The sequence below is a fragment of the Pseudophryne corroboree genome, chromosome 5 (assembly GCF_028390025.1).
Source record: "Pseudophryne corroboree isolate aPseCor3 chromosome 5, aPseCor3.hap2, whole genome shotgun sequence".
Taxonomy (NCBI): Eukaryota; Metazoa; Chordata; class Amphibia; order Anura; family Myobatrachidae; genus Pseudophryne; species Pseudophryne corroboree.
This window is the reverse complement of record NC_086448.1, coordinates 563,721,998-563,747,061: the sequence shown is the minus strand read 5'-3', so window position 1 is coordinate 563,747,061 and position 25,064 is coordinate 563,721,998. Positions and strand designations below refer to the sequence as shown.

General features: G+C 45.6%; 1 protein-coding gene and 2 pseudogenes across 2 annotated transcripts in view; 1 reads left to right on the top strand and 2 right to left on the bottom strand.

Annotated features, from left to right (window-relative positions):
- PARD6G (par-6 family cell polarity regulator gamma) overlaps positions 1-25,064 on the bottom strand; it is a 208,436-nt gene that overhangs the window by 36,613 nt on the left and 146,759 nt on the right. The gene's annotated exons all lie outside the window — the stretch shown is intronic.
- LOC134931517 (5S ribosomal RNA) lies at positions 96-215 on the bottom strand (annotated as a pseudogene).
- LOC134931516 (5S ribosomal RNA) lies at positions 2,788-2,907 on the top strand (annotated as a pseudogene).

Below are 25,064 nucleotides of genomic sequence, written 5' to 3'. Positions count from 1 at the left end.
AAAATCCCAAATGGAAAAAGTAGTTGCAGGGAATTAAATCATAGGTCATATGAATCCGAGTACCCATCTGTGACTTAGAATTGGGCAGCAAAATTTATTTGCAGTACCAGGATGTTCCAAGGTGGTCTCCCATCCGAGTACTGGTCCGGCCCTCCACTGCTTAGCTTCCAAGATCGGAAGAGATTGGGCATCTCCAGTGGGGTATGTCCGCAATTTCTTAAGCTAGCCCTTTCATTTGTCACTTTATATTGGAAATGGAATCGTTCATATTTTCAACAAGAAAAATGAAAGAAGGACAGACACACATGTGAACGGCAGGCTCAAAAAGTGCAGATTGGATATGACAATTGTATGGCAAACAAGTATCAAGGCCATAAATATCCAATCAAAGTGAATCCTTCCTTATTTGTATTGTACTATACACCAGTCAATTGTATATAGATAACAAAATCATTCTTGGTTGTGCTGTCTAAATAAGACAGTAATAAGCATAAATGAATCACCAAGAAAGAATAGGGGAATTACTACAAAGAATCCTTTATAATCAGTGGGTTAGTATCTGTGTTTTTCTCACAACCAAAGATCCACCATTGGTATACAAAATCTCTGAAATAAACAAAAATGAGAACAAATATTGTAGTATCAGGGTATTCCAAAGTGGTCTCATCCAAGTACCAAACCTGTCCACCGCTATATAGCATAAATGCTCAGATGCAATTAAGCACCATTCGTGGAATACATCTGCAATTAGATGCTTGTCACTGATTGGTATGGTCACCTTCAATCATAGTTTTTGGAAAAAGCATATGTTAGAAGGGCAAATAATAATTAGATGAGTATACCATATATGTGTACCTATGCAGGGTATGCAGTTGGTTAATTACCACAGCATTTAGCATATTACCCTGCAAAAGAGTATATGGTCAGAACACAGCAGGTGTAAGCTTGTAAGGCAAAACCATCAAACACATATTGATCCAAGCCTAAAAGACTTGGTAATGTAAGAATAATATTACCACTAACCAGTAATGTAGCAGAGAGCTTATTTGCTAATCACCCTAGATAAAGATTGTTAAATAAATAAAACATGGCAGGTGCTATTGTACCAGACACTTGGTTCATTTCATACAATACCAAAATGTAGACTTTGATATCCCAGGTTTTCTCGTGCAGGCAGTGGGAATGTGAACAGCGGGATAGGTGCAGCTGATCCCCGCTGCTCCTGCCCGAAATCGAGCTCCAGCGGATGGGGGGAATATCGCTGCGTCCCGCCGTATTTCCCCGCTAGCGAGTTCCAGACACTAGGGGATAGTTTGTGTGAGTATCCACCTCACTTGTGCCCGTAGATGAGCTCCGGCGGGTGGGGGTAGCCGCTAACTTCCGCGGCTTGTATGGTTGCCTGGTAACAGGCTGTGATGGTCCGGCTTCCAGGTCACGTGTGCGCACCACGTGACCATAAGGGTCCTGACGTACGTTTCGCTGGTAGGCTTGATCACAGGACGTCCTGTGATCAAGCCTACCAGCGAAACGTACGTCAGGACCCTTATGGTCACGTGGTGCGCACACGTGACCTGGAAGCCGGACCATCACAGCCTGTTACCAGGCAACCATACAAGCCGCGGAAGTTAGCGGCTACCCCCACCCGCCGGAGCTCGTCTACGGGCACAAGTGAGGTGGATACTCACACAAACTATCCCCTAGTGTCTGGAACTCGCTAGCGGGGAAATACGGCGGGACGCAGCGATATTCCCCCCATCCGCTGGAGCTCGATTTCGGGCAGGAGCAGCGGGGATCAGCTGCACCTATCCCGCTGTTCACATTCCCACTGCCTGCACGAGAAAACCTGGGATATCAAAGTCTACATTTTGGTATTGTATGAAATGAACCAAGTGTCTGGTACAATAGCACCTGCCATGTTTTATTTATTTAACAATCTTTATCTAGGGTGATTAGCAAATAAGCTCTCTGCTACATTACTGGTTAGTGGTAATATTATTCTTACATTACCAAGTCTTTTAGGCTTGGATCAATATGTGTTTGATGGTTTTGCCTTACAAGCTTACACCTGCTGTGTTCTGACCATATACTCTTTTGCAGGGTAATATGCTAAATGCTGTGGTAATTAACCAACTGCATACCCTGCATAGGTACACATATATGGTATACTCATCTAATTATTATTTGCCCTTCTAACATATGCTTTTTCCAAAAACTATGATTGAAGGTGACCATACCAATCAGTGACAAGCATCTAATTGCAGATGTATTCCACGAATGGTGCTTAATTGCATCTGAGCATTTATGCTATATAGCGGTGGACAGGTTTGGTACTTGGATGAGACCACTTTGGAATACCCTGATACTACAATATTTGTTCTCATTTTTGTTTATTTCAGAGATTTTGTATACCAATGGTGGATCTTTGGTTGTGAGAAAAACACAGATACTAACCCACTGATTATAAAGGATTCTTTGTAGTAATTCCCCTATTCTTTCTTGGTGATTCATTTATGCTTATTACTGTCTTATTTAGACAGCACAACCAAGAATGATTTTGTTATCTATATACAATTGACTGGTGTATAGTACAATACAAATAAGGAAGGATTCACTTTGATTGGATATTTATGGCCTTGATACTTGTTTGCCATACAATTGTCATATCCAATCTGCACTTTTTGAGCCTGCCGTTCACATGTGTGTCTGTCCTTCTTTCATTTTTCTTGTTGAAAATATGAACGATTCCATTTCCAATATAAAGTGACAAATGAAAGGGCTAGCTTAAGAAATTGCGGACATACCCCACTGGAGATGCCCAATCTCTTCCGATCTTGGAAGCTAAGCAGTGGAGGGCCGGACCAGTACTCGGATGGGAGACCACCTTGGAACATCCTGGTACTGCAAATAAATTTTGCTGCCCAATTCTAAGTCACAGATGGGTACTCGGATTCATATGACCTATGATTTAATTCCCTGCAACTACTTTTTCCATTTGGGATTTTTGCAGTATGAATGATGGTCATATATTCACTTGACAGACACCATTGAGACTAGTAGGTGTTTCTTCCCCCCCCCCCTTTTTTGTGAATTCTAAAGCTTTTCCGGCTTACATTATATTATAGCAATTTTCGCTAATTATTTACTAAATTGATATAGATATTTTTTGCACAATAGTCTTGAATCACATAGAATAAGCTTTGAACTCCGATAATTCTATATATTTTTAACAAGAATCTATTAAAATCATGATTTTACCATTTTAAAACAAGTATACAACCTAGTTCCTCTGAGTTAGAGTGCTCCCAAACAAGAGTCTACTTCTTTTTCCATTTCTCTTATTTGGTACTTTTTCTCAATATATTTCTGACTCATGGGAGCACCACTGAATGGTAACTATATTTAGTGCTCCTTAAAAGACATACTATCTTTCTATATGCACAGTTACCTTAATCTGAAGCAATTCTATAACATAAATTTCAGTTTCTCAGAGGACATTACTCAGATTGCTTTTCGTACAAAAATTGTTGTTAGACCGGTGCGGCTCCCACAAACCCCTTTCTAGAACAGGGAGAATGCAAGCACAAAGAACCAGCTACATGAGGATCAGTAGTTTATTGTGATTAATAGTGAAAAACAGGATGTATTACTGTTCATTTGTACAGCACAACTATTTCAGAGCTCTTATAGAGAATACGGAATCATTCATATCAGTCTCTGTCCCACTGGAGATTAAAGGGGTGATTTAGAGGTGGACAAAGTGGACGTAGCTGCTGTGTGCAAATATACTAATGCTGCAGGAAGAGACTTGTAAATGCTTCCTGCATGCTTGTGTGACCCGCTGCTGCATTCAATGAACTTGAGAGAACATCGGCCATCTGAGTAACCCTCAGGATATGGAGAATGGCCGTCTCACACCTGCACAGAGGACAGTAAATCTGCATCAAAAGACTCAGACACTGACCTCAGCACTACCAGCGACACTCCCTTCCCGCCCCCAAACAGCCTGTGGCTTAGAGGGCAGACGCAGGGACAGCCATGTGCATGCGCAGTCCCCCACCTTCTGAGTTGCACGCATACCATCGGGAGAAAACCCATGCAAATACAGCGATAACATACAAATACCACACAGATAGAACTACAGCTGCAATCAAAGCTAATAACCCCAGTGTTGTAAGGCAGAAATGCTAATCACTATACCAATTACATAATGTGACATGAAATAATCTACTGAATTTACGGGGCAGATTCAATTATCCACAGTGTTTACGTGGGAAAAGCTCCAGCTTTAACGCCTGGAGCTACCGTACTGTAAGGGCAATTGGTCTGTAGTTATTTAAACTTGAGATGGCAGACTTCTTGAGTACAGGAACAATAGTGGAACACTTCCTGTTTTAAGTGTTCCACTATTGTTCCTGTACCCAAGTAGTCTGCCATCTCGAGTTCAAATGACTACAGATCAATTGCCCTTACATCTGTGGTCATGAAAACATTTAAACATTTAGTGCTGAACCACTTGAAAGTGACGGTAGGTCCTAAAGGCAAATAGGTCAAGTGAGGATGCTGTCAATATGGGGCTGCATCATATTTTACAACATGCTGACCTGCCTGGTACTTATGCGAGGGTCCTGTTCGTTGACTTTAGTTCGTCATCTAATACGATTTCTGTATCTACCTGCAAATGGATTGTGGATTTCCTGACAGGCAGGAAACAGTAGGTGAAAGCAAGAGAGGTTACCTCGTGCATTCGTAGGACCAGTACAGGGGCTCCTCAAGGGTGTGTCTTTTCGACTATGCTCTTCTCTCTGTATACCAATGACTGTGTTGCTGGTGAGCAATCCATGACATTTTTGAAAATGACACCACTGTCATTGGTTTGATGGAGGATGGGGATGAGTCAGCATATAGAAGAGAGGTGGACTAGCTGGCACGGTGGTGCTGCAGGAACAACCTGGAGTTAAACCCTCTTAAACCAGTAAAGAGGGTTGTGGATTTTAGAAGGTGTTCAGTTTCCATGCCCCCACTTGTGATTGTTGTGGTTATTGTCATCTCAAGTTTTTGGGGTCTACAATTGCACGAAATCTTAAAGTGGGGACCCAATATTGGTGCCATTGTTAAAAGAGCTCAGCAGATTATACTTTTTGTGCCAGCTCAAAAAGTTTAACCTCCCTTGAGAGTTGCTGATCCTTTTTTATTCTGCTATAATCGAGTCTGTATTCTGTTCCTCGGTTATAGTATGGTATGGTTCAGCAACAGAACATGATAGGCTTAGGCTACGAAGGGTTGTGAAAACAGCAGAAAGGATTACTGGGGCAAATCTTCCATCTGCTCATGAGTTATATTGGTCTAGGGTGAAGATATGGGCAATTCACATTGGAAGGGATCAGTCGCATCCTGGTTGTTCCCAGTTTCAATGCTTCCGTCAGGCAGGCGCTATAGAGCACTGCCTGTAAAAACCACTAGACAGCAAAACAGTTTTTTCCACAGGCAATTCGTTTGTTGAACACTTGAAAAAAGGGTCTGCCTAGTTTTACAATAATATACTTTTATAAATAGGATATTTGTTTAAAGGACTATTGATTGTACATTTTTTATGCATTGCGACCGGTAATGTAAGAGGTTTGTTTATGTGAGCTTTCTGGCATGCAGTTAACCGAAGATAAATTCCGTGTATACGAAGATGTTCTTGGCCAATAAAAATGTCTGATCTGATTCTGTATTCCATTATTAGTCAATTTCTGATCTGATTCTGTATTCCATTATTAGTCAATTTCCCCATGTAGTAAACCCACAAGTAAACGCACGTTAACCCCTAGATTCCACACTAAGGGGTATATTCAATAAGATTTGGATCCATTCCGACATGCATTTGTCGGAATGGATCCGACACCCCCTATTCAAGGACGGCCAAATCCGACTCTCGTATATGGCCGTTCCCAGTCAGCGGGGGAGCTGTCAGTGGCTGGAAATGTCTGCTGCGGGGAGGAGGGGGGGTGCTGGCAGCGATCAGAAATGGCTGCTGTGGGGAGGGCAGCGGCTGCTGCGGGTGATCTCTGCGGCGCGGGGGGGGGAAGCTGGCAGCGCCGGGACCTTGATGTCTGGGGGGGCGGGGGTTGCGCTGTCAGCGGGAGATGTCTGGGGTGGGGGGGGGGGGGGACGCTGCCAGGAGTGAGGATCCTGGCCAGGGGGATGCCCTGCTCAATCCGACTTTTTTTTAAAGTGATTGAGATTGTTGGAAAGGGGGCCAAAACCTGTCGGATTTGGCCCTGTTTCCGACAGAAGCAAGCTGTTCGGCGGCTATTCCGCAGATCCACGTGTTTTCCGACTTGTCGGAAAAGAACTGCCCCTATTGAATAGGTCTGAACCCCTTCTGGCAGAAATCTGTCGAAAGCTGCAGTCTTTCCGACAAGACGGCAGCTTCCGACAGCTATTGAATACGGCCCTAAATGTCGGAAGCTATGAGTTATCCAGCGCAATAAGTCCCACATTAAGTGCACCCTCTGGAGCTTAAAGAGCAGTGACCCATAGGGTTAATAATAAAGAAAGACACACATTTCACAAGTTCACTCATGCATGGCTGGATAGGGTCAATATAAATTAAATCTTGTACATATCCCTAAAGATCACCAGACTTGGCCTGGTCTGATAAGATGGAGTGAATATAAGCAGGGAAACAACATGGTGAGCACATTCCTCCAGTCAGATTGCTGAAGCTGGGACTCATCTCCACTGTAGATAAGAAAGCCAGGCAGTGCTGTGGTGAATGATAAGCACAGTGGACTGTATCATCTCTGGTGAGATCAGCTTCCCTCTACCTGAAGGGAAAGAAAAAAATCACAGCAGATGTGACCTGATGTTTGATCCCATAAACAAAAATGCATGGGTGGTGGGGTTTGGGGAGGGGGGGCGGAGAGATATACAAAATGAGAGGACTGTCCTGCTATGAATGACCACATAAAAAGGAATCTGAACAAAAAAATTGGACACAACCACTTCATACCTATAGATAGTGGGATTAGGCAACTCTGATCTAATCAACACTTTATGGCTGAATGGATCCCAGGCTACTCCTACTTCATTGTATTACACTCATCGACCTCCTCTGCAACGTGAATAGATTACAAACTGCACTGAAATGAATGTGCTTCTAAGAGGTACTTCCCGGATCATAAGCTCAAAACTGTGTCATCCCAAGTGAAATACCAAATATTTATCAGTAAGCTATGCAGGATTTAGTCACCACTTGCACACTCTTTTCTTCTTGTAAAACTAGACACGATTGGAATGCTAGATACTGCAAGAGATCAGAGTAAAGCTCTGAATAATATATATTGCAATTTCTATTTATTTTCCAAAAAGATGAAAAGTAATAAAAAAAAAAAACAGAGCAAACATTTCAACAAGAATGTGACATGAGGCCCCTAGTCTGCAGAAGAATGTGGAGATTTACACACAAGATGTAGTGCAGTAGCCACAGTGCATTCTGACAGGAAAATGGACTGTTTATGTAAGACTTCAATTATCCAAAAATAAACCAGCAACGGAAAACAGTAAGTGCTCAGACATGATGATAAACCATGAACAGATTTTGTTTTCCATCTCATATGAAACTCAACTGTCTGGGCAAAACAGTTTCTCCTATTTACAGTTATGCCAAAGTAGCAAAAGCGATTACTAGAGTCATTCAAACCTGTCCAGTCTAATCTATTATTAACAGCAGCACAATGAGGTAGTCCAATGCCAGGATGAAGTTGTCCACCTCTTATCAGAAGTTCTTAAGGTACCGCTAGAGAAGTCACCTTGGTCTTCTCTCTATGGGGTCGATTCTATTCGGCAACTAATGAATAGCGCCGGGAATTAGCTCCCGACGCTATTCAATTCAGCAACTAATTACCTGCAATTGTCGGGAATTCTTCTCTCATCCCCGGGGGATGAGAAGAGAAACCCGACAAAAGTGCTGCCTCGCGGCCGGCGCGAGGCTGATTGTGTCGGGAATCAGCCTCGCGCCGGGGAGTTAAGTCGGAGAATGCCCGTTCTCCCGACAATTCAACCTGTTTTGTCGGCGAGAACGGGCCATCGCCGACGTAACTAGTTGCTGAATTGAATAGCGTCGGGAGCTAATTCCCGGCGCTATTCATTAGTTGCCGAATAGAATCGACCCCTTTGGCTGCCCACTACAGGGCCTAAACAAATATGCTGAGATGCGGTCTTTGCATATTCTGAATGCGGTTTGGTGTTTGATTCCTAGTATTTACTTATTAAGTTTCTTAGATAGTGCAGCAAATTCCATTTGCGCTTTACAATTGCTAACAGTGATAAGACAAAACTGGGTAATAACAGACAGTCCTAGAGGTAGAAAAGCTCAAAAGCTTACAATCTATAGACAATGGAAATGTATTGACCCTCCTTCTCATCAGCAGCTCATTAATAAATTTGGCACTTGGCATCCATGGAAAAAATATCTGCTTATTGTTATAATACTCTTTTGATCATTGTCATTCTGGGATCATTTTTTACATATTTTCCCTAGTCTATGCTGTGGATGCAGTGGGCGGGTACGGGTGGGTACGGCGTACCCGTAAGAATTTAGCCGTGGGTACGCCGTACCCACACCGACGGGCCGCCGCTACTCGCACCGCCGCTGATGTGAGGGAAGGAGAGCGCAGCCTGTGCCTCTCCTTCCCCTCAGTCTCCGGCGGGTGTCATAGTTTAATTCAGCGCCGATCCGTGAGCCAATCAGAGCTCGCGGTGCGAGCTCTGATTGGCTCACGGATCGCGCTGAATTAAACTGTGAGACACCCGCCGGAGACTGAGGGGAAGGAGAGGCACAGGCTGCGCTCTCCTTCCCTCACACAGGACGGCAGCGGCCAGCGGCAGCGGTGAGCAGGGAAGGGGGGGCATGTTATACCTGGCACTGGGGGATATCTGGCACTGGGGGGGCATTTCTATCTGGCACTGGGGGATATCTGGCACTGGGGGGGCATTTCTATCTGGCACTGGGGGATATCTGGCACTGGGGGGCATATATACCTGGCACTGGGGGATATCTGGCACAGGGGGGCATGTATACCTGGCACTGGGGGATATCTGGCACAGGGGGGCATGTATACCTGGCACTGGGGGATATCTGGCACAGGGGGGCATGTATACCTGGCACTGGGGGATATCTGGCACAGGGGGGCATGTATACCTGGCACTGGGGGATATCTGGCACTGGGGGGGCATGTATACCTGGCACTGGGGGATATCTAGCACTGGGGGCATATCTGGCACTGTAGGGGCATTTCTGTATCTGGCACGGGGGGCAATGTATATCTGACACAGTGGGAGCATTTGTGTATCTGGCACTGTGGGGCAATGTATATCTGGCACTGTGGGGCAATGTATATCTGGCACTGTGGGGCAACGTGTATCTGGCACTGTGGGGCAACGTGTATCTGGCACTGCGAGGCAATGTATATCTGGCACTCTGGGGGCATTTCTGTATCTGGCACTGTGGGACAATGTGTATCTGGCACTGTTAGTCAATGTGTATCTGGCACTGTGGGGCAATGTATATCTGGCACTGTGGGGCAACGTGTATCTGGCACTATTGGGGTCATACGTGTATCTGCCCCTCCCCCATATGTGTATCACGCCCCCATTTTCATTGGCCACGCCCCAAGTGGCATTTGGTCACACCCATTTTTTGGCGCGCGCGACGAAGGCGCGCGCACACAGTACCCGTAAGACATTTTTTCTACTTGCACCACTGAGTAGCAATAAACACTAAATTGCACTATGGAGAAGGACGTTCTCCTCATGTGCATTTCAATTCTACCCAGGATAGTTGGGAGGAAAAACTTCTCCACAAACAGGAAAACTTAACAAAGCAATATTCTGTACTGTTTGGTGGTAGGAGTGTATACTCAGAATCCCAGGAGACACAGGGTGTCTAAAGTTGAGTTTTCCTTTTTACCTGCTTATAGTATTTTCAAATTCCTTAACAAGTGCATGTATACACCAGTATAGTTAACACTGGGATAACGTTCCCTGCTAGACCCCTTTTATACAAAAAGCTTCATGCTGCTTGGCACATTCAAGTCATTCTGAAAGATGTGGTATGCACAGAGCCACATCCATGGCCATCCGATACCAGAATTGCATCACGGGAGAAGTGAACGGGATGATGGAGAGTTGGCGAGTACCAGGAAGGTTCCAGAAGAGTAGACACATATGAGGTGCATATATGTATGTATATACCTATCACTCTACAAACCTCACGCTGTGATCACTATGCAACCAATTTATGCTTGGCAACAATTGTAATCTTATAATTTGCATGCAATTGCTAATAACTGTGCTTCAAATATTACTCAGTAACACATAGTTAGGGAAGGTATATTGTGCCGTTGTTTGCATAGTCAAATACAGTGTAATCTATCACCTTTTCATCAGCATAACTGGTAGCCTGTGTTAATTAGCCATAGTATTCATTACATGCAATCTAGGATCAGCTGTGCTGGTCAACATGCATTCACATACAAATTGTTCATAACACTGTTTGTAAATGAACAGCTGAACACCACCAGTAAACAAGTATTTGAATATTTAACTAAAAAAATAAAAATAAAAAATACAAATTCATTATACTCTAGGCCAAACACTTTTTTCCCAACCACTCCATGTACCTCAAATTGTTGTACTTAATTGCACTCCAGTATTCTCTCCAACGCATTCTCCCTACAACCCACCCCTCTGTACACATTGCTGCTTCAACTATCCATTCACCTCTTATTAGCACTCATGAGCTTTTTACGTATCTTTGTACTTTCTCAATAACATCCACAACTTGTCACCATAAAAAAAAGCATTCACAAACCTCCTACTACTATATTTATTTCTCTCTCTTCTATTAGTTGGTGACATTTCACCAAATCCCCAACCACTTGCCACACTCACATTCATCTGATTCACAGCAACATAAAAATCCAGCTAACCTCATAAACATCACATTTCCCAGCACCCTCCAAACCACTGAAATGTGCCTTATGGAATGCATGCTCTGTAACATTCATTCATGACCTCTTCATATCTAACAACTTCAACCTGCTGGCTCTAACAGAAACATGGCTCACACAATTAGACACAGCCTCCCCTGCAGTACGGTCACATGGTGGTCTCCACTTCACACACACCTCCAGGCCTGGTAACAGTAAAGGATGAGGGGTTGGATTATTATTATCCCAGTCTTTCGCATTTACATTTCTACCAGAGGTTCAATCACTCACATTTATGTCATCTGAAGTGCATTCAATCAGTATTTACACTCCTCTCTCTCTCTGCATGTCGCAGTTATCCATCGCCCACCTAGGCAACTCACCCAATTTCTATAAGATTTTTCTGCCTGGCTCCCTCACTTCCTATCCTATGACATCTCTGCCATCATCGGGTGATTTCAATATTGATATTGATAGTCCAAAATCTGCTCATGCCTCTCCCAATGGACCAACTCCTCTACTTATCAGGAGGGCCACTGCCTTGACCTAGTATGCACCAGACTATGCTCTGTTTCTGAGTTCTCTAACATTCCTTTCCCTCTCAGATCACAACCTTATCACCTGCATGCTCTCCTGCATTACTTCAAACTCTGTGTCACTGAAATCCTCCAATCCTCCTGAAACCCACAGAAATATTAACACAATTCATTTTCAAGAAATGTCCACCTCACTCCAACAACTGGTTTCACCTGTTCCTGCATTCACATCTTCTGAGATGGCTGTATCACACCTGAACCAGACTCTAGAAATAGCAATTGATGAAGTGGCTCCAGCTAACCATCACACTCCACGTAGGCCTAGATATCAACCGTTGCACTCTAAATTAACAAGACACCTACAAAAACGTAAAAGGTAAACGCCAGTGGGGTAAATCTTGTATTCCAAGTGACTTTCACATACTAGACTGTCTACCGCTCTTATCGGAATGGACAAGACTGATAAGATCAGAGATGAAATGGTAGGCTTTTTCTCAGCCAGTGACCTGCTCAATTCCCTACCTGAACCCTCTGGCACATTCTCTTTATGTGATCCCACAAATGAAGATGAAGTGTCAACACTCTTCTCATCCTGCTACTCTACTACCTCTCTTCTTGATCCTATACCTTCACAAATAAGTAAATCTCTGTCTCATGTGCTTCTCCTAACGTAACTAACATCTGTAATCTCTCTCTCTCTACTGGTATCTTTCCTTCACTGTTAAAATATACAGGGAGTACTCCCATTCTGAAAAAAACAAAATTCTGACCCTAACTCTCTCTCAAACTACCGTCCCATCTCTCAGCTCCCTTGCCTCTCTAAGCTACTTGAGAGAGAGACTTGCCTCACACACTTTCTTAACTCACACAATTTATTGGACCCACTTCAATCAGGCTTTCATTCCCAACACTCCAGAGAAAGCACTGACTAAAGTACTGCATGATCTGGTCACTGCAAAGTCTAAATGCCATAACTCACTTCTTACTCTTCTAGATCTCTCTGCTGCTTTTGACACTGTTGACCACTCTCTTCTCATACAAACACTACAATCCCTAGGTCTTTAAGACACATCCCTTTCTTGGTTCCTAACCTACCTATTTAATCGCTCCTTCAGTGTCCGCTTCCCTGAATCTACCTCCTCTTCACAAACTCTTTCAGTTGGAGTACCACAGGGCTCAGTCTTAGGTCCTCTGCTTTTCTCAAGCTATACATCATCTCTTGGTAAACTAATCCTGACTCCCTAAATCAACACAGACTGGAAACCAAGGTCCCAGAGTATGGAGGAAGAATGGAGAGGCACACAATCCAAGATGCTTGAAGTCCAGTGTGAAGTTTCCACAGTCTGTGTTGATTTGGGCAGCCATGTCATCTGCTGGTGTGGGTCCACTGTGCTTTATTAAGTCCAGAGTCAACGCAGCCGCAATACCTGGTTCAATGACTGTGGGATTACTGTGCTGGATTGGCCAGCAAACTCGCCTGACCTGAACCCCATAGAGAATCTATGGGGCATTGCCAAGAGAAAGAGGAGAGACCGGACAATGCAGAAGAGCTGAAGGCCGCTATTGAAGCATCCTGGTCCTTCATAACACCTCAGCAGTGCTGCAAGCTGATAGACACGATGCCACGCCGCATTGAGGCAGTAATTCATGAAGAGAGGCCCAAACCAAGTACTGAGTACATATGCATGATTATACTTTTCAGAGGGCTGACATTTCTGTATTTAAAATCCTTTTTTATTGATTTTATGTAATATTCTAATTTTCTGAGATTTTGGATGTTTTTTTTCTTTTTTTAAGCTGTAAACCACAATCTTCAAAAATTTTTACAAATAAAAGGCTTGAAATATCTCACTTTGCATGTAATGAGTCTATATAATATATTAGTTTCACCTTTTAAGTTGAATTACTGAAATAAATGAACTTTTGCATGATATTCTAATTTTCCGAGTTTCATCTGTACCTTACACAAGACACTGCAAAAACTCTAACCTATGCTCTCATTAGCTCACGCATTGATTATTGCAATAGCCTTCTTACTGGTCTTACCAAGAAGAGACTCTCACCACTACAATCCATTCTGAATGCAGCTGCAAGGCTAATCTTCCTCACTAGACGTTCATCATCTGCAGATCCACTCTGTCAGTCCCTCCATTGGTTACCTGTATTCAACCATATTCAATATAAAATACTTTTACACACACACCAGGCCAATAACCAAACTACACCAATGTACATCTCTTATCTCAAAATATCTACCCAACCAGACCTCTTCACAAGATCTACTCCTCTCATCCACACTCATTACTCACTCCCATGCACGACTGCAGGACTTTCTTTCGGGCTGCACCTACTCTGTGGAATGCCCTACCACACACACACACACTAAGACTCGCCTCTAGTCTCCAAACCTTCAAGCGTTCCCTAAAACTCACCTATTCAGTAAAGCTTAGGAAATTCCAGAACCACTCACATAACCTTCATAAGATTTCCTATACAACTATATCCCCACTGTATAAGTCCACACATATACTCACAAATCTTCTCATCCTCCACTTTCCCTTCCTCCTGAACCCTGATCATCATTGCTTTGTGGCCATATCATGCAGCCCACCGAGAACCTTTGCCATCTGGTGGACAACTTCCTCCCTCAATGACTGTCTGTTATTACTGAGTTTTGTTTTATCATTGTTTACAATTGTAAAGCGCAACGGAAGTTGTTGCGCTATATAAGAAACTGTTAAATAAATAAATAAGTGCTCTGTGTTGGTACTACAAGCCCTTTCCTTATGCACACAGCTCTGTAGCGCCCAGAGTTACATTATAAACATTAATGCACCAAGAAGCAGATCCCAGAACGACATCTCAGCAGCAGCATTCAGGTGAGTATTCTATTCTCTCCTTGAAATAGTAGCAATCTCCCAGAACAACTTAGCAATCTACCCGATTGCACCTTACCCCCATTATGTAGCTGTTACACAGTAGGGATAAAAAAATAATAATCAGGTATACAGTATATACACATTCAAATGGGATCATTAGTGCTATTTCCTTGCAATGGGTATAACAAAGATCCCTATGACTACATGCATTTTCAAATAAGGTTTCTTGTGGCCACTTATATGGAACCACTTGTGAGACGAGCACAATACATGAACAAGCCTTGAAAAAAACTGGTCTGTTTTCATCAGCAAGTAGATCTTACTGAGCAACAATGTTCAAGAGGAGCAGTACATGTCCACTTTAAAGCTGCACTCAGATGTTGTGCTCACCGTCTCCCTAAAATGCTTTTTTAAAAGAAGGCAGGTATGATTCTACCCCCTATCTGTAATTCCTATACTCTTAACCTTCTCCTAGTGCCTAACCCCAACACCCCCTCCCCTCCACCTCTCACGCAACTTAACTCTAAACTCCCTCTGCAGCCTAACTCTAAAGGCCCCCACACATGGAGCGATGTGTCCTCCAGAGAAACTATGTGTCGTTCCGAGCAGTCGGAACGCCCACACTGTAAAATATTGTGCCATGTGTGGGCACATTTACTCTCCTGGAGGCGCTTACCCCTTACTGCCGGCATTCTAGGAATTGTCAACATGATTCATCTCAACATGTTGTCATTCTATTGTCGGCATTGTGGTGTTGACATGGTAACTGTCAACTCTATGACTGGGTCCCTTTTTTCTGCCTATTAATATTTTGTTCACAAGATGATGAGCGAGCAATAAGGTTGAAGCATTCACCACAGCATGTGCAGATTGGGAATACATACGTAATGCTGGTAGGTGGGATGCCTGCTGTCAGTATACCTACAGGCGGCATCCCACCATCCTGAATCCTGGCAGCGAGCCCCCTCACGGGCTTGCCAAGCTTCGGGCCCGGTGGCGAGTTTCACTTGCAACAGGTTATATTCCCACTCGGGTGGTGGCGTGGAATACCAGGCTTCATTCGGTATTCCGACTGCCGGCAGTTTCCAGCGTCGGCATCCTGACCGCCGGGATCCTGACAGCCGGCATTAATTGCATCCCGCAGATTGGATGGGGAAGAGACAGCCACCAAAATTATGGTGGGATGTCTCTTCCCCATCTTCCCCAGATTCCATCTGGTGGGATGCCTGCTGTCAGTATACCTACAGGCGGCATCCCACCATCCTGAATCCTGGCAGCGAGCCCCCTCACGGGCTTGCCAAGCTTCGGGCCCGGTGGCGAGTTTCACTTGCAACAGGTTATATTCCCACTCGGGTGGTGGCGTGGAATACCAGGCTTCATTCAGTATTCCGACTGCTGGCAGTTTCCAGCGTCGGCATCCTGACCGCCGGGATCCTGACAGCCGGCATTATTAATTGCATCCCGCAGATTGGATGGGGAAGAGACATCCACCAAAATTATGTTTTAACCAACACAGTCAATAACACTGTTAAGGTGACTGCTAGGTTTTCTTATTTCTACAGGTTAAGTACAAAGTCATAAGATATATTAGCACTTCAGTCAGAAGCAGAACAAGAATTAAAGGGATGAAACCAATACAAAGATGTACGCAGTCAGAAAGTTTCCTAACCTAGAATAGAGGCAACCTTGAACATTCTCAAAACATTACTAGCGCTCAGAGCTTTCACTCAGCCAGGCAGATGGTGATCATTCCTCCCACACACATTAGACTTTACTTATTTGACCTCAGAGAAAGGAAATATACCGCAGTCCTGAGAAAGAAAAAAAAAAAGCGCATCTCACAGCTAAAACAACATTTTCTCGACTGGAAACATGGAGAAAAATGAAGCCGCCACAAAACTCTGGTAGATGTCCTTCGGCATTGTGTTTCTCCACCTGTGGTTTACAGATTTGTGTTCTAAGATTCAGCGGGAACACTAACCTATGATAAAGGACATGGGGGTATATGCAATTCACGGCGAATCGCGGCAAATTATCGCCGTTTTTAAATTCGACACAATTCGACAGGTGAATTCCGGCAGGTGGCTGCCGGAATTCACCATATTCAATGAAAAACGGATTCGACAGTCCCGCGGGCGAAAAACGGCCGATTTGCCGGATTTTGCTGCAATTTAAAAAAACGGGAAAAAACGGGAAAAACACGGAAAAAAAAATAAGAATTTACTCACCGGTAATTCTGTTTCTCGTAGTCCGTAGTGGATGCTGGGAACTCCGTAAGGACCATGGGGAATAGCGGGCTCCGAAGGAGGCTGGGCACTCTAGAAAGATCTTAGACTACCTGGTGTGCACTGGCTCCTCCCACTATGACCCTCCTCCAAGCCTCAGTTAGGTACTGTGCCCGGACGAGCGTACACAATAAGGAAGGATTATGAATCCCGGGTAAGACTCATACCAGCCACACCAATCACACCGTACAACTCGTGATATGAAACACAGTTAACAGTATGAAACAATAGAGCCTCTCAACAGATGGCTCAACAATAACCCGATTTAGTTAACAATAACTATGTACAAGTATTGCAGATAAACCGCACTTGGGATGGGCGCCCAGCATCCACTACGGACTACGAGAAACAGAATTACCGGTGAGTAAATTCTTATTTTCTCTAACGTCCTAGTGGATGCTGGGAACTCTGTAAGGACCATGGGGATTATACCAAAGCTCCCAAACGGGCGGGAGAGTGCGGATGACTCTGCAGCACCGAATGAGAGAACTCCAGGTCCTCCTCAGCCAGGGTATCAAATTTGTAGAATTTTGCAAACGTGTTTGCCCCTGACCAAGTAGCTGCTCGGCAAAGTTGTAAAGCCGAGACCCCTCGGGCAGCCGCCCAAGATGAGCCCACCTTCCTTGTGGAATGGGCATTGACAGATTTTGGCTGTGGCAGGCCTGCCACAGTATGTGCAAGCTGAATTGTACTACAAATCCAACGAGCAATAGTCTGCTTAGAAGCAGGAGCACCCAGCTTGTTGGGTGCATACAGGATAAACAGCGAGTCAGATTTTCTGACTCCAGCCGTCCTGGAAACATATATTTTCAGGGCCCTGACAACGTCTAGCAACTTGGAGTCCTCCAAATCCTTAGTAGCCGCAGGCACCACAATAGGCTGGTTCAGGTGAAACGCTGACACCACCTTAGGGAGAAACTGGGGACGAGTCCTCAATTCTGCCCTATCCATATGGAAAATCAGATAAGGGCTTTTACATGATAAAGCCGCCAACTCTGACACTCGCCTGGCTGAAGCCAAGGCCAATAACATGACCACTTTCCACGTGAGATATTTCAGATCCACGGTTTTTAGTGGCTCAAACCAATGTGATTTTAAGAAACTCAACATCACGTTGAGATCCCAAGGTGCCACAGGAGGCACAAATGGGGGCTGAATATGCAGCACTCCTTTCACAAATGTCTGAACTTCAGGTACTGAAGCTAGTTCTTTTTGAAAGAAAATCGACAGAGCCGAGATCTGTACCTTAATGGAGCCCAGTTTTAGGCCCATATTCACTCCTGCTTGCAGGAAATGCAGAAATCGACCTAGTTGAAATTCCTCTGTTGGGGCCTTTTTGGCCTCGCACCATGCAACATATTTCCGCCATATGCGGTGATAATGCTTTGCCGTAACATCTTTCCTGGCTTTAATAAGCGTAGGAATGACTTCCTCCGGAATGCCCTTTTCCTTCAGGATCCGGCGTTCAACCGCCATGCCGTCAAACGCAGCCGCGGTAAGTCTTGGAACAGACAGGGGCCCTGCTGCAGCAGGTCCTGTCTGAGCGGCAGAGACCACGGGTCCTCTGAGATCATCTCTTGAAGTTCCGGGTACCACGCTCTTCTCGGCCAATCCGGAACCACGAGAATTGTGTTTACTCCTCGCTTTCTTATTATTCTCAATACCTTTGGTATGAGAGGTAGAAGAGGGAACACATAAACTGACCGGTACACCCACGGTGTCACTAGAGCGTCCACAGCTATCGCCTGAGGGTCTCTTGACCTGGCGCAATACTTCTCTAGTTTTTTGTTTAGGCGGGACGCCATCATGTCCACCTGTGGACGACCCCATTGATTTACAATCATTTGGAAGACTTCTGGATGAAGTCCCCACTCTCCCGGGTGGAGGTCGTGCCTGCTGAGAAAGTCTGCTTCCCAGTTGTCCACTCCCGGGATGAACACTGCTGACAGTGCTAGTACATGATTCTCCGCCCATCGGAGAATTTTTGTGGCTTCTGCCATCGCCGTCCTGCTTCTTGTGCCGCCCTGTCGATTCACATGGGCGACTGCCGTGATGTTGTCTGACTGGATCAGCACCGGCTGGTGTAGGAGCAGGGATTTTGCTTGACTTAGGGCATTGTAAATGGCCCTTAGTTCCAGAATATTTATGTGAAGGGCAGTCTCCTGACTTGACCATAGTCCTTGGAAATTTCTTCCCTTTGTGACTGCCCCCCAGCCTCGTAGGCTGGCATCCGTGGTCACCAGGACCCAGTCCTGTATGCCGAATCTGCGGCCCTCCAGAAGATGAGCACTGTGCAGCCACCACAGAAGAGACACCCTGGTTCGTGGAGACAGGGTTATTAAACGATGCATCTGAAGATGCGATTGACTTTGGGATATTCAGAATCCAGCCGTGCTGGCTCAGCACTTCCTGAGATAGTGCTACTCCCACTAACAACTGTTCCTTGGATCGTGCCTTTATTAGGAGATCGTCCAAGTATGGGATAATTAAAACTCCCTTTTTTCGAAGGAGTATCATCATTTCCGCCATAACCTTGGTAAATACCCTCGGTGCCGTGGAGAGTCCAAACGGCAGCGTCTGGAATTGGTAATGGCAGTCCTGTACCACAAATCTGAGGTACTCCTGGTGAGAATTGTAAATGGGGACATGCAGGTAAGCATCCTTGATGTCCAGGGATACCATGTAATCCCCCTCGTCCAGGCTTGCAATAACCGCCCTGAGCGATTCCATCTTGAACTTGAATTTTTTTATGTATGTGTTCAAGGATTTCAAATTTAAAATGGGTCTCACCGAACCGTCCGGTTTCGGCACCACAAATAGTGTGGAATAGTAACCCCGGCCTTGTTGAAGTAGGGGTACCTTGATTATCACCTGCTGGGAATACAGCTTGTGAATCGCTGCTAGCACCGCCTCCCTGTCTGAGGGAGCAATCGGCAAGGCGGATTTTAGGAAACGGCGGGGTGGAGTCGCCTCGAATTCCAGCCTGTATCCCTGAGATACTATTTGAAGGATCCAGGGATCCACCTGTGAGCGGGCCCACTGATCGCTGAAATTCCTGAGGCGGGCCCCCACCGTACCTGGCTCCGCCTGTGAAGCCCCACCGTCATGCGGCGGACTTGGAAGAGGAAGCGGGGGAGGACTTTTGTTCCTGGGAACCTGCTGTTTGCTGCAGCCTTTTTCCCCTGCCTCTTGACAGAAAAGACCCTCCTTTTCCCCGCTTGTTTTTCTGGGACCGAAAGGACTGAACCTGATAAAATGGCGCCTTCTTAGGCTGTGAGGGGACATGGGGTAAAAATGCTGACTTCCCAGACGTTGCTGTGGAAACTAGGTCGGAGAGACCATCCCCAAATAATTCCTCCCCCTTATAAGGCAAGACTTCCATGTGCCTTTTGGAATCTGCATCTCCAGTCCACTGGCGAGTCCATAAGCATCTCCTAGCAGAGATAGATAATGCACTTATTTTAGATGCCAGCCGGCAGATTTCCCTCTGTGCATCTCTCATGTATAAGACGGAGTCTTTTATATGGTCAATTGTTAGCAGGATCGTGTCTCTGTCTAACGTGTCAATATTTTCTGACAGTTTATCTGACCACACAGCGGCAGCACTGCACATCCATGCTGACGCAATAGCTGGTCTGAGTATAATGCCTGAGTGTGTATATACAGACTTCAGGATCGCCTCCTGCTTTCTATCAGCAGGTTCCTTAAGGGCGGCCGTATCCTGGGACGGTAGTGCCACCTTTTTAGACAAACGTGTGAGCGCTTTATCCACCCTCGGGGGTGTTTCCCAACGTAACCTATCCTCTGGCGGGAAAGGGAACGCCATTAGTAGCTTCTTAGGAATTACCAATTTCTTATCAGGGGAAGCCCACGCTTCTTCACACACTTCATTTAATTCATCTGACGGGGGAAAAACTACAGGTAGTTTTTTCTCCCCAAACATAATACCCTTTTTTGTGGTACCTGGATGTAAATCAGAAATATTTAATACCTCTTTCATTGCCTCAATCATGGGCCTTAACGGGCATTAAATTTGACTCATCGTCGTCGACACTGGTGTCAGTATCCGTGTCGACATCTACTTGTGCCACCTGAGATAACGGGCGTTTCAGAGCCCCTGATGACTTTTGAGACACCTGGACAGGCACGAGCTGAAGACTCGGCTGTCCCACAGTCGGCATGTCGTCAAATTTTTTATGTAAGGAGTCTATACGTGCACTCATTTCCTGCCATAATACCATCCACTCAGGTGTCTGACCCCCAGGGGGTGACATCCCTGCTAAAGGCATCTGCTCCCCCTCCACATCATTATCCTCCTCAAACATGTCGACACAGCCGTACCGACACACTCCACACACACAGGGAATGCTCAAATAGAGGACAGGACCCACAAAAGCCCTTTGGGGGGACAGAGTAAGAGTATGCCAGCACACACCAGAGCGCTATATATATACAGGGACTAACTGAGTTATGTCCCTAATAGCTGCTTTTTATATAATATACTGTATACAGTGCCAATTTTAATGCCCCCCCCTCTCTTTTCCCTCTTACTGTACTGTAGAATTGCAGGGAAGAGCCAGGGAGCTTCCTTCCAGCCGAGCTGTGAGGGAAAAATGGCGCCAGTGTGCTGAGGAGATAGGCTCCGCCCCTTTTTCGCGGCCTATTCTCCCGCTTTTTATGGGATTCTGGCAGGGGTATTTACCTCATATATAGCCCCAGGGGCTATATATTGAGGTATTTTAGCCAGCCAAGGTGTTTTTATTGCTGCCTCAGGGCGCCCCCCCCCAGCGCCCTGCACCCTCAGTGACCGGAGTGTGAAGTGTGTATGAGGAGCAATGGCGCACAGCTGCAGTGCTGTGCGCTACCTTGGTGAAGACAGGATGTCTTCATGCCGCCGATTTTCCGGACCATCTTCTTGCTTCTGGCTCTGTAAGGGGGACGGCGGCGCGGCTCCGGGACCGAACATCAAGGCTGGGCCTGCGGTCGATCCCTCTGGAGCTAATGGTGTCCAGTAGCCTAAGAAGCCCAATCCGGCTGCAAGCAGGCGAGTTCGCTTCTTCTCCCCTTAGTCCCTCGCTGCAGTGAGCCTGTTGCCAGCAGGTCTCACTGAAAATAACAAATTCTAAGACTATAACTTTCTAAGAGCTCAGGAGAGCCCCTAGTGTGCATCCAACCTCGGCCGGGCACGAAATCTAACTGAGGCTTGGAGGAGGGTCATAGTGGGAGGAGCCAGTGCACACCAGGTAGTCTAAGATCTTTCTAGAGTGCCCAGCCTCCTTCGGAGCCCGCTATTCCCCATGGTCCTTACGGAGTTCCCAGCATCCACTAGGACGTTAGAGAAATGGCGTGGGGTCCCCCCTCCAAAGCATAACCAGCCTCGGGCTCTTCGAGCTGGTCCTGGTTCCAAAAATGCGGGGGGAAAATTGGGCAGGGATCCCCCGTATTTTTAAAACCAGCACCGGGCTCTGCGCCTGGTGCAAAAAATACGGGGGACAAAAAGAGTAGGGGTCCCCCGTATTTTTTACACCAGCATCGGGCTCCACTAGCTGGACAGATAATGCCACAGCCGGGGGTCACTTTTATGCAGTGCCCTGCGGCCGTGGCATTAAATATCCAACTAGTCACCCCTGGCCGGGGTACCCTGGGGGAGTGGGGACCCCTTCAATCAAGGGGTCCCCCCCCCCCCAGCCACCCAAGGGCCAGGGGTGAAGCCCGAGGCTGTCCCCCCCATCCAATGGCTGCGGATGGGAGGCTGATAGCCTAGAGTAAAATGACAAGAATATTGTTTTTTCCAGAAGAACTACAAGTCCCAGCAATCCTCCCCCGCAAGCTGGTACTTGGAGAACCACAAGTACCAGCATGCGGGAGAAAAACGGGCCCGCTGGTACCTGTAGTTCTACTGGAAAAAAAATACCCAAATAAAAACAGGACACAGACACCGTGACAGTAAAACTTTATTACACACTGCCGACACACACATACTTACCTATGTTCACACGCCGACATCGGTCCTCTTCTCCATGTAGAATCCACGGATACCTGAAAAGAAAAGTTCAATATACTCACCTCAGCCAGGGTCCAGAGATAAATCCACGTACTTGGCAAAAAAAGAAAACGGACACACGGACCACCGGACTGAAAGGGGTCCCATGCTGACACATGAGACCCCTTACCCCGAATGCCGGGACACCACGTGACTCCTGTCACTGAAGTCCCTTCAGCCAATCAGGAAGCGCTACTTCCGTGGCGCTCACCTGATTGGCTGTGCGCTGTCTGTGCTGTGACAGCGCATCGCACAGCTCCGTCCATTATATTCAATGGTGGGAACTTAGCGGCTAGCGGTGAGGTCACCCGCCGGTCAGCGGCTGACCGCGGGTAACCCCACCGCTGACGGCAAAGTTCCCACCATTGAAACTAATGGACCGAGCTGTGCGATGCGCTGTCACAGCACAGACAGCGCACAGCCAATCAGGTGAGCGCCACGGAAGTAGCGCTTCCTGATTGGCTGAAGGGACTTCAGTGACAGGAGTCACGTGGTGTCCCGGCATTCGGGGTAAGGGGTCTCATGTGTCAGCATGGGACCCCTTTCAGTCCGGTGGTCCGTGTGTCCGTTTTCTTTTTTTGCCAAGTACGTGGATTTATCTCTGGACCCTGGCTGAGGTGAGTATATTGAACTTTTCTTTTCAGGTATCCGTGGATTCTACATGGAGAAGAGGACCGATGTCGGCGTGTGAACATAGGTAAGTATGTGTGTGTCGGCAGTGTGTAATAAAGTTTTACTGTCACGGTGTCTGTGTCCTGTTTTTATTTGGGTATTTTTTCCCCAGTAGTACTACAGGTACCAGCGGGCCCGTTTTTCTCCCGCATGCTGGTACTTGTGGTTCTCCAAGTACCAGCTTGCGGGGGAGGCTTGCTGGGACTTGTAGTACTACTGGAAAAAACAATATTCTTGTCATTTTACTCAAGGCTATCAGCCTCCCATCCGCAGCCCTTGGATGGGGGGGGGGGGGGACAGCCTCGGGCTTCACCCCTGGCCCTTGGGTGGCTGGGGGGGGGGACCCCTTGATTGAAGGGGTCCCCACTCCCCCAGGGTACCCCGGCCAGGTGTGACTAGTTGGATATTTAATGCCACGGCCGCAGGGCACTGTATAAAAGTGACCCCCGGCTGTGGCATTATCTGTCCAGCTAGTGGAGCCCGATGCTGGTGTGAAAAATACGGGGGACCCCTGCTTGTTTTGTCCCCCGTATTTTTTGCACCAGCACCAGGCGCAGAGCCCGATGCTGGTTTTAAAAATACGGGGGATCCCTGCCCAATTTCCCCCCGCATTTTTAGAACCAGGACCAGCTCGAAGAGCCCGAGGCTGGTTATGGTTTGGAGGGGGGACCCCACGCCATTTTTTTTTTTTAATTTTCCCGTTCCAGCACTAAAAAAATAATAATAATAATATTTTAAAAAATATATAAATAATACTTGTGCCTCCAAAAAAAAAAAAAAAAAAAAAAAGTACCTAATCCCTTCTAATATAAATAGATATGCTATTCCCAAAAAAAAAAACACCAAAAAAAACATGTTTAAATTTTTTTTTATTGTTTTCACCCTCCAAAGTGTGGCGGATTGAAAATGACGAATTTACTGTCTAAAAGCACTGCTGTCGAATTTCCAAACTTGAATTGAATATGCTTTTGTCGAATTGCAGCACTTGTATCTTTGCAGAAAAGTCGAATTTGCAAAAAGTCGAATTTCAAAAAGTCGAATTTTGAAAGTCCGTTTTTTTGACGGAAAGCACTGAATTGCATTGACGATTTTTTTTTTTTGGCGAAAATGACCCGAAATTCGACAATTTCGGGAATTCGACCGCAATTGCATATACCCCATGGTCTTCTGAACATTTTTTTTAGTGGCTTTGCCTATACGTTAAAAATAATAGTGGTTGTGTTTCAGTGTTTTACAACTGGTAACAGAGCATGCAAGCCCTTTATAAAGAAATGCTAACAAAATATATACATAGAATATTTTCTTGAGAGATTTTCTCTTATAAACCAGAAAATTTAAGCATGGTGCTGAGCATTTCTACATGGGCCACAACCAGCATATCTAGATGGTCACCTATGCTTCTCAAAACTATAACAATCTGGTTGGGCCATTATGCAATAGATAGCACCTGTCCTTGTATATCAATGCCTATTTCCCTATAGATTGTAAACTTTCAATCAGGGACTTCCTACCTGTCTGTTATTACCCAGTTTTGTTTAATCACCATTGTTTCAAATTGTAAAGCACAAAGGAATGATCTATATAAGAAACTGTTAATAAATGATACCAGTCTTAATATACACATTTACCATATACAATATAAAAAATAAATCAACTAACCATTTTTGGCCATA